Consider the following 19,726-nt stretch of genomic DNA (forward strand, 5'->3'; position numbering starts at 1 on the left):
AACTTTAATGCTAAACTCTCAAAGAAAATCAATCAAGCAATAATGAAAGTGAGAGTTCTAACTAGTAAGATTAAGCACAATAAGCTTAGAGATACTCACAACACTTAAAAGATCAAGAAATATGGAGTGTATGAGTGTTTGGGAGTAGTATAGGCTAAAATAGGGTTTTGGAAGTTGAGAGAATTTTGGCCTTAATCAAAATGTTAATCCCAGCTAATTATGACAAATGAACAGGTATTTATAGGCAAGGAGGATTTTTTTACCATTGGAGACACAATGGGAATAATTAAATTTGTTTCAGAAGCCATTAAGAAAATTAACCTAGTGTACCTCATTAAAAAAAATCGATAAAAAATATTTTAACCCACAAGGTTCGGGTGCACGAATAGACTCACAAAGAAAATTGATTTTTAATGGTTCGGGTGCCTGAAGAAACGGTCGATCGGCTGAACAAAAGTCAGTAGCATTTTGTTCGTAAATTCGGGTGCCTAGTTCTAAGTTCGATTAACCGAACTAACCAATTCGGTCGCCTGAGCCCAATTTGAACGTGATCATTTAGTCGCCCAAGTAGTTGAAAAGTACTCTGACACAGGTTTGGGTGCGGGAGGAAGATACGATCAAATCAGGCTGGGATGCCCGAACACAAAGTCAATATTTTGACTTGTTCGGTCGCCCGAGCCATTTTACACAGCTTGGATTCGGTCACCCAAACCCTCTTGACATTTTCGGTTAAGTTCATTTTTAGCCAATTCAATTCCCCTGATATGAAGAATGATGTTGGGGACTTTGTGTACTAAACGTAGGTACATAAGGTCCAACTAGGGTCTGTTATGAGCATACCTACCTACCATGATGCAAATTATTACAAGCCGCTGGGTGTATAGTTCATAATAAATATTACATCCCAAAATGAAAAAATGAAATAATAAATACAAATACAACACAATATTCTTCATTTTTTGGCACGAACACCGCACGCCATCATAGTATGTTTTTTAGTCTGAATACACATGCAAAGTGAACCTACATGCAAGCCTTAGTACAACCATCAGTACCAAGAGTATTTGTTATTATTAAACCTGGATGTGAGCTATCAGGTCAACACATACCCAACCAAGCATTTTTAAGTTCAAAGTGAAGCAGTTCATGTTTTTGAGATTCTCGTAAGGGGCGTATAATCACCAAGGTGGATATTATTATTTGTGGCTCTTATACTTCTATTTTGATCAGCAAAGAAGGATGGAATAAAAACATGAAGGGTGCAGCACAACTAGACAGCGAAAGGCCTATGCTCGTCGACGAGGGAACAGTAGAGGTTCATTGATGAAGGTTTTGAAGCTCGTTGACGAATAATTTCTGAGAGTAGGAAATTTTCAGGCTCCTGGCATCATCGATGGGAGCCCTATATTCATTGACAATGGTTCTTCTTGGTCTCGTCGATGAAGCCTTATGTTTGTCGACAAGGGGTGCCTGGGGTGCGGCAGTTTTCTGAAATTTTGAATTTTTGAACATTGGGTGGTTGGGCAAACGTGGGGAAACCTCTGAGGAAACTCTATATATGTCATCTGGGCATATTTTGAGAGAGAGAGAGAGAGAGAGAGAGAGAGAGAGAGAGAGAGAGAGAGAGAGAGAGAGAGAGAGAGAGAGAGAGATCATTAAAGAAGTGTATTGTGTACATTTTAATTTCCTTAGTAAAATTTTTTTGTCATTGCTTCTGTGGATGTAGCCTTTGTCGAACCACGTAAATATTTGTGTTGATCTTATTACGGTTTTGTGTGTTATTTACATTCACTTGTTGTTGTTTATTCTTATGTGCATCTTTATTATACAATCCATATCACAACACCCTATGCCTAACCTCTGAAGCCACCTCACCTAAAGAAAGAATGTCAACATTGTTTTCCTGGCTTCTCTACACGCAGCAATCACAAGCCAAAGCCATCGATATTCCTTTTGCCTGAATTCTATTATCTACTTCCAAGTATCTAAACCAGGCTTTCCATAAACACATTAAGATTCTTCTAGGCAATAGAGAATGACAAAACCAGTCATTTCACTCAAAATTCACTTCTGCTCCTCACTACCTCCCATGCCATTTTTGTAGACAAATTGTCGTCAGGGGCAGGCTTCTAGATGAATAGATCCTAACCACTTTTACCAGCTGACACATTATGCACGACTTCCATAGTTCTGTCGGCCCCAACAAATTCCATTAATAAATCAGAGTTCCAGTTGTTATTCAGCCAGCAATCCTTAATACCCAACTTCTTGTTTAGAATATCCTCAATGTGCACCGTTAACAGGCTTGATTTAAGCCACCTATTGAACCAAAAAGAAGAATTCCCACCTCTCACCAAAATTTTCACATTATCCATAACTTTCGGAATGGTGGCCATTAGTGATTTCCAGAACCAAGAATCATTTGGTCTCCCCTTCCTTATTAATAAATGATTATTTTTGCAATAATTAGCCCTAAAAAAACCTGACCATAGATTGTTAAAAGCGAGCAGTTTGAAGGCAAATTTCATAAGAAATGATTTTTGGATTTCTTTAAGATCTCTCAAGCCCATACACCCTTTTGAGGTGGGTTATACAAATTTTCTCCCTAGAGCACCCATGAATCTTCCTTTTATCTTTCACCTCTCCCCATAAAAAGTTAGTAAGAAGAGAGTTAATGCGAGAAAATTTGACCTGTGAAACATTAATAACTGACATCAAATGTATCGGCATGCTAGACAACACATGTATTAATAAAATCAATTTTCCACCTTGCAAGAGCAACTTAAATTTCCACCCTACAATTTTTTTCCTAATCTTCTCCATAAAAGGCTCCAAGATCCTGGAAGAAAATTTTCCAAAAACCAAAGGCGCACTCAAATACGTAACTGGGAATTTACATTCCATGAAATCCGTGATTCTCAATAACCAATATTTCTTAGCAGGAGTAATGTATTTTGAAAGGAATAATGTAGACTTTGTCTTGCTGACTTTTTGACCCGACCACTTCTCATACATCTCTAGAGTGGAAACCAAATTTCTAATAGACCTTTTCCCTCCATTTGCAAAAATAAGAATATCATCCGCATAAAGAAAATTCGAAGCCAAAGGGGCCCCAATCGGATGATTAAATTGTCCAATATAACCTGTCTTATAGTTTTTCCTAAGCAACTTTGTCAAAACCTCCTCTATTGTGATGAATAAATAAGGAGAAAGTGGATCCCCTTGCCTCAAGCCTCTAGTCGATTGAAAAAATCCTTTAAAAGTTCCGTTCATCATAATGGAAAACAACGGGGACTCCACACAATTTTTTATGAGCTTATAAAGCATCTCAAAGAAGCCAAAAGCCTTAAGAACCTCCAAAAGAAAATTCCAATTCATTCTGTTATAAGCCTTAGCCATATCCAGTTTTACCATCACATTGCCGCTAGCCATTTTTTTGTGCAAAGAATGAACCATTTCCTATGCAAGCATAATATTCTCAAAAATACTACACCTGGGAATAAAAGCACCTTACTCATGTGAGAACAACTTATCAACAATCTCAGTTAGCCTAAAAACAATGATCTTGGAAAATATTTTGTAAGCCACTGAGCACAAACTAATAGGCCGAAATTTATCAAAGCTAGAAAGATTGTCCACCTTCATAATTAAAACAATAAATGAAAAGGAAAAGAACCTAAAGAGAGGAGTGCCCTGAAAAAACTTCTTTGCTGCATCCAAGAAATCCTTTTTAACAATGTCCCAGTAGGAAATATAAAATTTAGAGCGAAACCCATCTGGTCTCAAACTACTTTCTACCTTTTCAAAATCCTTGAACATGTGAAATATTGCATAATTTATGGTGTTTATGTTAGTTAATTAAATTCTTAAATCAAAGTGTTTTGAGTGTATGTACTTGTGTGAAGGTTGAACCATAGGACTAGGTTGATCCATCCCGTCCTACATCATTAACTAATTCCTCCTTAACCAATTTCAATGGGAAATCCATGCTAGCATGTCCTAGTCTCCTATGTCACAACCAACTAGTTTCATTCAAGGCCATAAAGCACTTTACATCTTGAGATACTAGTTTTTCAAAGTCAATTTTGTAAACATTTTCACAACGATTTGCAATAAAGAGAGTTTCATGTTTTTTAACATTTTCAACAATACATGTCATTTTTTAATGTAACATCATAACCTTTATCACATAGTTGACTAATACTTAACAAGTTATGCTTTAAGCCTTCTACGAATAAAATATTTTCGATGACTAAGGAAGGTTCCTTAACAACTTTGTCGATGCCAATAATCTTACCTTTGGCGTTGTCTCCAAATGTAACATGTCCACCTTGATTTAATGTTGAGGATGTGAACTTGGAGTTGTCTCCCATCATATGCCCTGAGTGTCAACTATCCAAGTACAGCTTTTCTTTAGAGGGAGTGGACCGAAGGTGTACATCATCATCATTCAGTGTGATAAGGTAGAAGTTTGCAACCTCCTGATCACTTGAATCACTTTCTGAACTACATGAGATCAAGTCATCTCAAATTGTGGCCTTCATAGCCTTCTTCTTCTTCTTCTTCTTGGAGTCCTTTTTATATCTTCAAACAATTAGGTTTAATATGACCCACCTTCTTGTTATTGTAGCAAGTAGAAGGTTCTACTTTCGTCTCCTTTCTACTTGATTTTCCTTTGTCCATCCTAGAGCCTCGGAATTTTCTTGTGAATTTCTTATTCTTTTTGAAGAACCTTTTGAGTATTTTGGTGATTAGGGCTATGTCATCTTCATCCATCTCTTCGTCATCCTCATCACGTGGGCTTTCTTTGGAAGCTTTTAGGGTGATGGATTTCTTAACTTTAATGTTTTCAATTGCTTGTTCATTGATGGTCATCTTGTATGTAGGAAGTGACCTGATGAGCTCGTCTGGGGATATGGCTTTCAAATTCCTACCTTCAGCTATGACTGTAGCCTTTGGTTCCCAAATGGATGGGAGTCCTCTATGAATTTTCCTAATCAACTTGTAAGTGAGGTAATTCTTTCCAAGAGGACTGAGAGAATTTATGATGTTTGCGAACCTAGTGTGCATGTTAGATATAGATTCATCAAGGTTCATCTTAAAGGCTTCATACTCACAAGTGACCATGTCTATACAACTATCCTTTAAATCTATGATTCTTTCATTGTGATTTCAAGTTTATCCCAAATCTCTTTAGCACTCTTACAGGTCATTATCCTATTGAATTCATTTGTATCTAATGCATAGTAAAGAGCATTCATGGTGCTAGAGATAATTTACATCAGTTTCATATCAGTTTCATTCTTTTCACTTTCAACAATAGGAACTTCTTTATTATCAATGATTTTTTTGGCACATAATTGCCTTGGACAATCACTCTCTAAGCCCTCCAATCCATTGTTTGAATAAAAATCCTCATTCTTTGTTTCCAAAAGTTGTAGTTAATACCACCAAAAAAAAAAAAAAAAATTGGAGACCTTGTGGAGGATTGACCCTCACCAAATGGGGATACACCTAGGTTTGTCATTAGATTTTTATGCAACTACTTATTAGGTTTTATTGCAACTAGGCTCTTATACCAATTAAAAGTCGAGGTGTGATCCTAATAGGGGGGTGAATTGGGTATTTAAAAAATTTGTATGCGGAAGCTTAATGAGTTTTCATTATAATTTTCACAAGTGATTTTCACAACAAAATTCCTAGCAAATAAATCTATCTATATAGATATCTTTAAATATGAAAGAGTTTATTCTATGATACCAATATGTGATCAAACTACCTCAATAACAATAGTATCCTCAGAAAATAGATATCCTTAAATATGATAGAGTTTATACACTGATTTCAACAAGTGATCAACTACACAATATTCACAGCAGATCAATACTAATATAAATATGCTCAATTAGACAATATTAATAATATTCATAGGAGATCAATATCAATATAGATATTCTTAACTACACAATATTAGCAATATTAATGGTAGATCAAAATTGATATCAATATGCTTAAATATGAAATAGTTAAGGAAAAGAGTGACACTAGATTTTTTACAATTTCGGGGACCGTGCCTACATCCTTGCCTTAAGCAACCCACTTTAAGGATTCACTATACCTCCTTCAGTAAGTAGAGAAGCCTCTCTCTTTTAGTAAGTGGAGAAGCCTTTTACAAACCCTTTTTAAATAGGCAGAGTCATCTCTCTCCTTTACTTAGGAGGACTAGCCTCTCTCCTTAACTTAGGCGAAGTAATCCCCTTTCGCTAGGTAGAGTCGCATCTCTCCTTCAATGGGTGGAGAAACCTCTCAAATGAAAATCCCCTTTCTCTTATACAATAAGTAATCAAAAAATGATTTGTATAAGATTAATTATCTGAAAAGAGTAGATGCATACACAAGTAAAGATATAATATAATTCACTTTCAGAATAAAATTGCTACGAAGCTCGAAGAGTTAGCAAGAGTTGTCTTGTTTTGAAAAGTTGTGTACTTGAAAAAAGAACAAACTCAGAAAAATTTTCGCAACAAGCGACGACATTTCTCTCAATCAATCGGCGTAAGCAGTGTGTAAAACACGTTTAGGGTTAGCTATTTACAAGTAAGTTTGAATTATAGTCATTGTGCATGTTTTAATGACTTAATATTTGTGAATCAAAGAGATTTTTTGCCATTGCAAAACTTCTCACGAGCGCTTTGGTCGAATGAACTGAATGTTCGGTCGCCCAAACCAATTAAATCAGGAATTTCCAAAGTGGCAATAGTAATTTGGTCAACTGAACTATGAGCTTCAGTTGCCCGAACCAGCCATTTAGTTGGTTAAACCCTAAGGTTCAGTCGCCCAAACCAACTCTGTCTGGAACATTAAAATGGCAATAACCACTTGGTCGATTGAACCCTAAGGTTCAGTCGCGCAAACTCCCTGATGCCAAACCAGTGTTCAAATCCTGCATTCGGTCGACTGACCATTATGCCTCAGGCGCTCAAACACCTTGAAATATAAATTCCTTCATATTTTCCATTCCAAAAATGATTTTAACCTTTGAAATTACTTTTGACCTTGTAAAAATATTTTCCAAGTATTTTAAAAATACCTAAGGTCCAAATAAGTCACCTAAGAGTTACACGAATCATAATTTGCATCATACAAAAATAAACTATTCAAGTCTTCATGTCTTTAAGCTATGTTTTCATACAAGCTTCACATCAACAGCCATTTGTCATTTTCTTGTATGCTTCATGGCCTTCCATTTTGCATCTTTCATTGTGCTTTAAGACTTTAATACCTGTAACACACTTAATGGCATAATTAGATGCCTTGGTTTGTCATTACCAAAATGAGATTAAACCTTGTTAGGCCAACAGACCTGTACTTCAAAAGCTATTTTGCAATATTAGGATATAATAACCTTAACCTCTTTATTGCAAATAAACAAGCTCCTTGGTCTCTTAACAATATAGGGTTACATAGAATGATAGTCCTTAATTATCTTATGTATGTTAGGGGTAATGGGTAACTACTGCAGATTTTCAACTCTAATTGAAGCTCGATCCTCGACTATCCTTAGATATACCTACATAGGTTAGTAAAGCCCTTAATCCTCACCCATTTTGGGCTTCGAATGGAAAGGGTTTATGGAGGTCTCACTACTTTTCACCTCTATAAATCCTAATAGGTAAGAGTACGGGTGTAGAAGTCACGCATTGTCGGTGCAAATTATGTGCAGGAAGCAAAAGAATGAGTAAATATAGGTAAAAGATGTAGAAGCAACAAGGTTACTTCAAAAAGAAAGCGAGTAGTCAATCTAGAAAAGAGAAATATCCAGTGAAATGCAAAGCAATAACACACACCATAAAATAAGGGAAAACGCAAGGAAATTCATACAATTATTCACAATAGGAAAAAAAATAAAAAAAAAATCAAAAAGAAAGCAACACATACAAGTGGCTCAACTCTCTAAGTGCCCCTAGCGGAGTCACCAAGTTGTCGATACCAAATTAAATCTAAGGTGTCAATGAAGAGAATGGCGGTTCCCAAAAGAAAAAAAAATTGAAGATAAAATGGTGAAACAATCAAAACATACATGACACGGAGTCACCACCCTTACTAGAGTTGAGTTCAAGAGTACATTTGTGTGTAAGGAAGGTGCTTAACTAACTATCTTAGTGATAGTTGACCAACCACCACCCCTATTGACACCAATTCATAGAATTGTTACTGTAATTATGTATGTGTACCTTCAAAAATAAAAGAAAGGGAAGATAAAAGAGAAAAGACCCTTTTAGTCCTCCAATGTTGGTATCACCATCTGAAATCACTCCCAGATGGCTTTGCATGAAAATTTCCAAGTGTGGCGCTCACATGCAAGCAAATGCAGTGAGAATTTTGCTCATTTAAATTTAATTTTTTTTATTTTTAATTGAAAATCAAGTGGCGCTATTTCAAGGAGCATGGTCCTCCACACGCTAACGAATTCGATCACGCGCCAACTAAAAGTAACGGTGTAATCCCAAAAGGGGGTGAGTTGGGTATTTTAAATATTATTGTGTGGAATCTCAGTTTATTTTAAACCTTTTAAAATATACAAATCACAATCTTAAACACAATCAACCAATCAACGAATGATACTATACCAATAGACAATCCTAGATATGTATGAAATTGAAAAGCAGAATCTGAATTTTGCTTTCAGTAAGTTCAACAATCCACCTTGAATTCAATTAAAGACCAAGTATGTATTTAGGAAAAAATTCAATAATATAAATTAGGTAAGTTCACTTCTTATGCTTGAATAAACAACCAACCATAATAGCTTTACCTCATCTAACCAAAATTGAATTCAAAGTTTTAGCACTTCTCCGAATTTCATCTCAAAACTTAAACCATACAAATCATTAATATCCTAATAGACTTACTCATAGAAATTCAAATCCAAACTTAGCGTTCAACATAATTTCATGATTAATTTAAGACACAAACAAAAAAATATACTTACAGAATTTAAAAAGATAGGGAAAGAAGATTGAACACTGGATTTTTTACAAGGTTCGGCTTACTGCCTATGTCCTTGCCCCGAGCAACTCTTCGTGAGGATTTCCTTTACCCAATCCATTCAATAGGTGGAGTATGCCTCTCTCCATTGGAAGTTGGAAACTCCTCTCTAACGAGAACACCCTCTTGCTATGCAACAACTCTTACCCCAAGTCATCGAATTGCAAAAATAGCAATAACAATTTGTTCATACAAGTATAGCGCTCTCACAACGGAGCAAAATTTGTACAACAAGAAGTATTATATACTCAAAACAACAATATGTAATTGAAGCTCACAGAGAACTCAAAGGGATTCTGATTCTAGTATTAGAATTTTAGAGAATCGAAATCAGAATTTGTTTAGGGCTTTGAGCAAAACGCACGACAACATTTTCAAAGTTTGACTTAGGAGTATAGAATGTGTATGCGTGAGTATTTGTTACTCTAACGTGAAAATAATGATCCTTATATAGATTAGGAAGAAATCTTACCATTTTCCCCAAGTTTTGAAATCATATCTTTCAATTTTGGAAATAAATCAACGCCGTTAGAAAGTTTAAAAAACAGACTTCAGTCACCTGTGTTGACTTTTTGAGTCCGACCCCTGTTTTTATTATGACAAATCACAGAATCTCATGTGTGCTTTTAGTCATCGAACATATTTATAATGCAGAAGGCACAAATAAGAGATGCAATATGGAAGCCTTGAATGCACTTCAACGATCACATTCCAATGTGTATTGCATGGACAATTAGAGGAGTAGAGCTTGAAGATTTTATTTATTTTTGGGTTGTAATAGTAATTAGGTTTCAATTTGTGCATGCATGTCTCATGATTTTAATTGAAGCTCTTACAAAATGGCCAAGACCTTAGACTGACATTAGGGTCCTGAATTTTTCATGAAAATATTTTTTCAAAACAAGTTTTTTCAAAAACCTCGTCATGCTTTCTTTCGTCACTTAGATAAGCACCTTTCTCGATCAATCACCCCTTATCTTAAAAAGTTTCCAACATGAAAGTTGTGGGATTTTCTCTTAGATTTATATTGATACCTAGAACGTTCAATTTAGAGTTGTATCGAAAAAGTTATGTTCAAAAAACTTAAGAATGTCTGCGCAAAAATAGGGGACTAGTCGACTAGTGCAGGGGACTGGTCGACTAGCTCAAGCAGTAGCTAAATATTTTCTCAGCCTAGGTCACTAGTCAACTAGTAGAGGGCACTAGTTGACCATTCGTGTCAGGAACAACCTCCAATGGCTAGAAAACGGCTAGAATTCAAAATAAAATATTATTTTCTCATCTTAATGGCCATAAAATGGCTACAAATCCTTTTTTCATATAAATACAAGCTTAATACACTTGTTTTTTGTTAGAAAAACACATTAGGAACATTATTGCTTAATCTTTACTCTCAAACACATTTTTAAACTCCATTTTGGAGATCAACTCCTACTTCTCCTACTCTTTCTTTTCAAAATTCATTTGGAGAATTTTTTTTTTTTTTTTTAGTATTCTTTGCAAGGCTAGAGCATATATCATATATATATATTGTTTGAAAGCTTTCTTTTCCATTGAAGATCAAAGTTTATTTTTCCCTTACTCTTAATATTCAAATCTTCTTGACCAAATTCTTTTGGGTTATACAAGCAAGGCTTAAGCATATATTCATTGTTATATATATATATATTTGCTTGAATGCCATCTTGCTCTTGTGATATATTTTCAAAAGGTCAATCTTAGGGAAATTTATTTTCTCCTACTCTTATTTTTGAATATCATTTTCAGAGAAAACATTTTGAGCAATCCTTGGAAGCCTTGAGCATATATTAACTCATATATATTTGCTTGAGAGTCTCATTGATTTACAAATGTCATTTAAAAAAGAAATCATTTTCCATACTCTTATTCATTTATTTGAAAAATATTTTGAGAGTAAAATCAAATACTCTACCGAGCATCTATCTAAAAATCATGTAAGAGTGCATATAGTGCTTTAATTTTGTATACCTCTACTTGTTGTAGAAGCACTTTTATGTACGAAAAATATTTCATATCATTTGTATTTATGGTTCGGGTTATGAACCGTGGAAAGGTAGCTACGCCTCATGAGGAAGCAACGGATTGTAAAGGGAAGCGTTGCCCTAGTAAGAAGCAGATTATAAAGGGAAGCTTCACCCTAATAAGAAGCAGATTGTAATGGGAAGCTCCACCTGATTTTAAGGAGCGGAATAGTGGAATCCTCAAGCAGGTTAGCTTGAGGTGGGGACGTAAGTAGGTTTGGTCAAATCTCAATAAAAAATCTTGTGTCTACGTTCTCTCTCTTCCTTTCTCTCTTTACTTTTAGTATTTGCATGCTCATATTTAATCTATTGTAATTGTTACATTTGCTTTAAATATTTGAATGTTTAAATATTGTTGGGTTCTGTAATTGCTTAGAAAGACTTTATGTTGTGAAATACTATTTGTGGAATTAAAATAGGGATAAATTGACCTAAGAAATTTTAAATACCCAATTCACCCTCCCTTTTGGGAATACACCATTCCTTTCAATTGGTATTAAAGTCTCATTGCAAAAAACTTAACTGCTTGTGTTAAAGATCGCAATGGCTCACTTTGGTGTATCCCCATTTAGTGAGGGACAATCATTTTCTAGGACCCCTATATTTTGTGGTGAAAATTTTATCGTCTGGAAATTAAGAATGAGCGTATTTATATAATCAATGGATTGGAAGTCCTAGCAAGTGATTGATAAAGGAATTTGTATGCAAATGAATGAAAATGATATTAGTTTAGTGCATGCGAATTCAAATGCCATTGATATGTTATACTGCACTTTAGATTCTAAAGTTTTTCATAATATTATTGCATGTAAATGAGTGAGGGAAATTTGGGAGGAGCTAAAAAAGAGGCATGGAGAGTCTAAGAAAGAAGAGACCACCACTTCAGAAGCTCCAAGCTCAAATGATTAGGTAGTGGCAAATCATGGGCTAATAGCATTAACAGACGAAGAGGTATACACTTCCCATTCTACCTCAATTAATAATGCATTTGATGATTTTATCTTTCCTATGATATATAATGTGTTGAATCATCTATTGAATCTAGTGATCACTCTGTTAATGATGCATGCAATGATTCTTTTGGCAAACATTGCTCTATATCTTGTAATGAATCTCTTGATAGCTTGTGTGATATTTTTGTTAATAATTCATGGAATGATTCATGTAATTATTGTGATAAACTTTGTGTTGAATCATGTGATGATCTCCAAAAGGAAAGCATGCCTTCATATGGAGAACTAGAAAAAGCTTTATTGAAAATGCATAATTTTCTAGTTAAAGTATCTAAGAAGAAAATAATTTTGAAAAAATGAGAATAAAGAGTTGGCAAAACAATTAGGAGAATTAAAAGAATATCATGCTATTCTAGAGAATAACAAGATTAAGAAGATATTGAAAATTATTTTCCTGGAGGGAGAAATAGGAGATGATTCTAGAATTACACTCCAAGGTGAAAATGAAAAGAATAATCATGATAAATCCTCAAATGTTAATAAGATAAATTTTTTCAAAAAGGTTCAGGCTCATGTATAAAATCCATAGTCATGCCTCATCAAGTAAAAATGGAATGTATAAGCAATATCTATCAAATGCACATAAAGCTTGTTTATATCATAAAATAAAAGGGCACACTAGATATACCTGTCCATTTAGAGGTGCCAGAGGCAAGGATAAGAAAATGATATGGGTGTCACTATACTAAGAACCTTTGAAGATCAAGCCTATATAGAAATTCAAGTGGTATATCCAATCTGCTTAGTTAATGCATATATATCATAATGATTGGTCATTGTATGATAATGTTGGCTGTAACATGATTAAATTTGAAAATCCCCTTCAAATGAACATATGTGTCTTATCCCTTAATGCTATATATATGTGCATAAGTATAAATACTTTAAATATAGCATATTTTGTTCATCATACAAGTTTGATTTTTTGGAAATTAATCGTATATTATGTATATTATATAATCCTAAACTTATTATGAAGCTTAAATATTTAAACATTCTCAAATGCATTCAAAGCTCATCCCCATGTTGAAAATTTTAGTCAATTGAGTCCAAGCATAAAATGCCAAATATTATTTATTGGAAACTTAACACTTTTTGGAAAAAAATATTAATGATTTGGTTGCATGATTAAGGGGGAGCAGCTTCATTTAAAATACATCCACTTAGCAATAAATTGTATTATTCTTATCTTAGAAATATCTTGTTGTTTATATTTATTTGATGTTTTGAGTGCTAAATGCCAATATCCATCTTTGCTAAATGGTTAAAATTTGATGCATGCTAGTTGGATTTTATACATATCTTAAATAGCATGCCAATTAACCTAATTGGTTGGTACATGTTGAAGCCTATATGCTATGTGCTAAATTGAAAAACATGTACACTTTTCATGACTTTTCCTAGAATGCCCTAAAACTTATAAATGCCTCTACTACTAGGAAAATCTAGGTTCATGGACACTATTTGGTCAAATCCCTTAGGTTATGTACTTCACTCAAGACCAAAATGGAAAAACATCATCCTTGTAATTAAACGTCTTATGCTTTGATGATGGTTCATAGACTAGGGAAATTGCATGATTTAGGGGGAGTTTTCATTATGCACACACTCATTGTGTATTTTGAGTTGTGTCATCTTTATATTGAACCCCTATTGCATGATTTTTGAGTATGAACTCGATTGGCTATTGTGTATTAAAATGAAATGCAATATGTCATGCGTATGTGCTAAATGTCTAATATTTGCTACATAGTGAAATCTTTTAAAGGATGAATATATGTTGAATGACCTTAAATGAACATCATCCTTGAATGAAAATGCAAGTATGTGTGCATGCAAATATACAGGGGCGCTTAAGCCCCATCCTTAAGAAAAAGATTAAAATCACCTGCCACATGGACTCATATGCATCATTGTTTTTGTTTTCGAGTCTTGAAGTTTTTTTTTTTTTTTGATACCTTGAAAATCATGTCTAGTCCCTCATTAAATTATACTTTGATATGGATGGTTCCTGGCATGTACGAATGCTTTTCAGAACTTAATTTCAATCTTTAGGTGCATGTGTATCCTATAGGATTGATTATACTAGTTGCTTGTTGAAAATTGCTTAATTTATATCCAATATAATTTCTTATATGATTTAAAACTAGTGCTTATACTGTTTTAATGAATTTTTCACCTTTGATATCAGTATAAGTTGACTAATTTTATCTAAGCTAGCTTTTAAATCAAAAGGGGAGATTTTGTAAAATTCCATTTCTTATGTTCTCCCTACTCTAGGCTTAGGTGAGAAGGTTACTGTGGCCCATATTTTTTTTTATCCACAGTAAAATCAAAAAAATCATAACATCTAAGCTCATACTCAAATAGAAAAGGGGTGCTTTTAAATTTAAAAGTCTATCTTTTTGCTCACCTGCATGTTTGGCTTAGATATGTTTTGAGATTAATGTGACATGTTCTAAAGTGTGATAATTTTCTTGAATATCACAAGTGAAAATTTGTTGCTTGGCCACAAATTTCTTTTTTTTTTTTTTTTTTTTGCCAAATGATCTAGGATTAAACTATCTAAATTATTATTTTAGGATCTATATGGTTGGTTTTTCAAGTTATTTGTTGAAATGTTCTGTGCTTAAATGTATACCAGAAAACATAGCTTGCTTGATCTTCATGTTAAAGTTTCTATTCCAACAAGCATAATCCCCAGCACTTATTGATAAAATCAAAGGGGGTATTTTATTTTGTTTTTAACTTTTTGGAAAGAACTGAACTTATATATCTTACATCTTACCTGTGTGCTTAAAAGCATTCATGGCATGCACTACTTAGTATCTAAAAATCATTTGTGCAATGAAAATTTTTAAAATAGTAAGGGCTTTGCTGTTTTAAATGATCTTCTTTCCAAAGGAAATATTTTTAGCCCTTTTGTTGATGACAAAAGGGGGAAATGTTTTATAAGAGCAAAACTATTCCTTTCTCCCTGAACCTTTGTTATTCAAAATGGAAAATGATAATTGTAATTAATTGAATATCCTTTTTAAAGAAAGCTTCAATACATCACTGCACATTAAACCCAAATGGACTTAAATGTTCAACTTGAAAATTTCTAAAGTCTTCGTGTTTGTTCGAACTTTATTGAATATCCTTTCAAATATGCATATTGTGAGGGGGAGCCTTGTCAAGCGAACCCAATTTTGCTCTTGTGTTTGTCATCATCAAAAAGGGGAAGGTTGTTGACTTTTTGAGTCAGATCCCTCTTTTAATTATGACAAACCACAGCATCTCATGTGTGCATTTAGTCTTTGAACATATTTATAATGTAGAAAGCACAAATGAGAGATGCAATATGGAAGCCTCGAATGCACTTTAACGATCACATTCCAAGGTGTACTTCATGGACAATCAGAGGAGCAGACCATGGAGATTTTAATTATTTTTACGTTGTAATAGTAATTAGGTTTCAATTTGTGCATGCATGTCTCATGATTTGAATTGAATCTCTCACAAAATGACCAAGACCTTAGATTGAATTTAGGGGCTTGAAGTTTTCATGAAAACATTTTTCCAAAACAAGTTTTTTCAAAAACCCATTCACGTTTTCTTCCGTTGCATATATGAGCACTTTTCTCCATCAATCACTCCTTATCCTAAAAAGTTTCCAAAATGAAAGTTGTGGGATTTTCTCTTAGCTTTCTATTGATACTAAGAATGTTCAAATTGGAGTTGTATTAAAATCGTTATGTCTAAAAAATGGAAGGGCGTCTGTTTAAAATAGGGAACTAGTCGACCAATGTAGGGGACTAGTCGACCAACTCAGGCACTAGCTAAATAATTTCTCAGCCCAGGTCAGTGGTCGACTAGTACAGGGCACTCGTCGACCAGTGGTGTCAGAAACAGGCTCCCAATGGCTATAAAACAATTAGAATTCAAAATAAAATATTATTTTCTCATCCTAACGACCATAAAACGGCTACAAATCCTTTTGGCCTATAAATACATTATGTTAGAAAAATGCATTAGGAGCGTTCTTGCTTAATCTTTATTCCCAACCACATTTTATACTCCATTTTGAATACCAATTCCAACTTCTCCTACTCTTTCTTTTCAAAATTCATTTGGAGAAATGTTTTTTTTTTTTTAGTAATCTTTGCAAGGCTTGAGAGGCTCCTTGATTTACAAAAGTCATTTGAAAAAGAAAATCATTTCCCATACTCTCATTCATTTATTTGAAAAATATTTTTAGAGGAAAATCAAATACTCTACCGAGCTTCAATGTACAATTCATGTGAGAGTGCATCTAGTGCTTTAAATTTGTATGTCTCTACTTATTGTAGAAGCACTTTCTTGTACAAAAAATATTTCACATCATTTGTATTTACGGTTCAGGTTGTGAACTGTGGAAAGGTAGCTACGTCTCCTATGGAAGTAGCGGATTGTAAAGGGAAGTTTTGCTTTGATAAGAAGGGGATTGTAAAGGGAAACTTCACCCTGGTAAGAAGCGGATTGTGACGGGAAGGTTTGCCCGGTTTTAAGGAGCAGAATAGTGGAATCCTTGAGCGAGTTAGCTTGAGGAGGGGATGTAGGCAGGTTTGGCTGAACCTCGATGAAAAATATTGTGTTTGTGCTCTCTTTTCCTTCTCTCTTTACTTTAAGTATTTGCATGCTCATATTTAATCTGTTGTAATTGTTATATTTGTTTTAAATATTTGAATGCTTAAATATTGTTGGGTTCTGTAATTGCTTAGAAAGACCCTAGGTTGTGAAATACTATTTGTGGAAATAGAATTGGGTTAAATTGACCTAGGAAATTTTAAATACTCAATTCACCCCCTCCCTCTTGGGAATACACCATTCCTGTTAGCCTGAACCATACATATAGATGCCTGAACTATTTAAAATTAGCACTCCAGAACTAGCAGTAGTCATTTAGTTGCCTGAACTTGTGAGGTCAGTCGCCTAAACTAATGTTATGATTTCTTCTACACTGGAAGTAGCAATTTAGTCACCTGAGCTTTAAACCTCAATTACCTGAACACTATGCAACTTAGTGTTTTTCATATTTTGATTCTAAAACTTTGTTATATTCACTTTGAAAAATATTTTGGACTTTATAAGAATATTTTTTCAGATTCTAAATCAGGTCTCTAAGTCCATAATTAAATCTGGAGAGCTTCAGTCATGATATTGAAGTTTAAAAGTACTTACATGAGTCTCTAAAAAAAATATACATTTAAATCCTAAGTCTTCATGTTGTCTAGCTTTAACATTGTCCAAGCTCGATCAACACTTCAATAAGCATATATTCTTCCTGACTTTTAACTTTAAGTTGAGCTTCGTTCAATCTTTGCCAAGTATAACCATTGTACTTTGTGAAACACATAATTATTGAAATTTAATCTTGAAAGCATAATTAGTAAATGTTAGCCTTAGAGGCTAAGTAAGCTTAATTGTCTTGTTTTGATGATAACAACCCATTAGTGGTTCTAAGTAAGATTATCTTTGCACAATAAGCCTTAGTAAGAGCAAACACAAATACAAAGATTAAGTAAATTCGTAATAGGTTTGACATCATCAAAAAAGGGGAGAATGTTAGCCCTGACAGCTACACTATCTTGGTTTATATGTTTTGATGATATTAACCTGTTTGTTGTTCCTAGTAGTTTCAATCCTTGCAGATCTTATCTAGTATAGGTACAAAGTGTCGGATACACGGAGGTACCAAACCAGAAGCAAAATCGGGCCGAGTAGACATCAAATAGGAAAGATCATAAGGACGCTGACTCAAAAGTACCAAAGCACATCCGAAAGTTTTATTGTGTATAAATTAATTGTAATAAGGGTTGTGTTAGTAAGTTTGTATTGTAACTCTTGCGGTGTGTGTCTTGCATGATTTCTGAGTAAGAGTTGAGCCATTGCATAAGCATACTAGGACACATGAGCATATAGGATTGCACTAATGACATAAACACAAACTCATCTTTCATGGCTTTCAAAGTTAAACTTAAAGAGTTTGTTAAATGAATCCAAAACTCAAATATGTTTTATAAAGAGACAAGTTTTCAAACATATTAGTATTTGGAACATCTTCATACTTAGTCTTGATTTTATCAAAATGAGTCTTGTGTCCTAAAGGTTCAAAGAAAGTCAAGTATATTTATAAAAGGACATACTAAGCATATAAGATATCAAAATGGGTTTTCAAATGTTTTTTATTAATCAAGATATCTTATATTAAAAAGAAAACTCATTTAGATAAGTTTTAATCTTTATTAGACTTAATACATTTCATATACTTTTGTCCAAGAATGTTTTGAGTCATTAAATTGCTTTTTGATAAGGAAAAACAAAACAATTGTCACTACCGTAGTGCAGCCTTTAGTCTTGAATACCCTTTTGTATTTTGGGTATAACTTTTGTTAGAAACGTCCAAATGAGACAATCTTGGTGTCCCTGGAAAGCTAAAACAAAATTCCACAACTTTAATGTTGATGACTCTTTCTAATTCAAGGACCTAGTCAACGAACATAGGGGATTCGTCGACTATTTGTTGACGAGGTGCAGTATATGATTAGTCGACCAGTCCAATGGGTAGAATGACGCTAACAGATGGAAAATGGCTAGTTTACCAAATAAAATATCTTTTCTTCCCCCGAACGACTAGTTAACGGCTCCTAAGGCTCTTGGGCTATAAATACAAGTTATTAGACTTGCATTAACATGGTTTTGAAGGTCTTTGATCATTGTTAGTAAAAAATATCATTTTATACAAAACCTAAGACATTACATATTAGTTCTTCATTACATGTGCTCATTCTCTCTTGCTCACTTATTGTGTTTGATTCAATTCTTTAGGGAATAGTGTGAGGTTTGAGTTGTAAATCATATCTGCTCATTGTAAGGAGCATTTTTTGTAATCTTCCATTTTCTTGTGAAAGGTTCTTTGTGAACCAAGTTGTAAGGTTCTTTGTGAACCAAATCGGTAAAGGCTCTTTGTGAGCGGTAGGGATTTGTTCCCAAGTTTTTAAGGCTTGCTTCGCTACAGAAGGAGCGATTATAGTGGATTGTGGAATCCTTGGCTTGGTGCTAAGGCGTGGTCGTAGGCTTGATGCTGAACCACGTAAAAATACTGGTATTGTTCTTTCTCTCCCTTACACTCTTTATTTTATATCTTATGCATGATTTATATTTATATTGCGATATAATTTTTTGTATCTTTCCAAGAGTTTTTATTTTGTAGAAAAATACGTATTCCTTGAAAAGAGTCTATTCACCCCCCCTCTAGACTATATACTCCAGGCTGGGACTCCCAACAAGTGGTATCAGAGCAAGGTGCTTGTATTTTTTGGAGTAAAATCCAGAGCGTAAATGATCAATGGAGTATTCCATGAGCACCCCTTCGCATGGAAGATCCGTATATCAACCATCGATGATCAATGGATCCAACTACCATGCGTGAAAAAATAAAATGACCGTCTTCATTCAAGCATACAACTTGAATTTGTGGGAGATCATCTCCAAATGAAACTTCTCAATCACAAAGAAAAATGAGGATATTCCAAAGGCTTCATTGGAACAATCACCAAGCAAAAAAAGGTTAGTTGAACTCAATTTTAAAGCAATGCATAT

Source organism: Malania oleifera, chromosome 11 (genome assembly GCF_029873635.1).
Source record: "Malania oleifera isolate guangnan ecotype guangnan chromosome 11, ASM2987363v1, whole genome shotgun sequence".
Lineage (NCBI taxonomy): Eukaryota > Viridiplantae > Streptophyta > Magnoliopsida > Santalales > Ximeniaceae > Malania > Malania oleifera.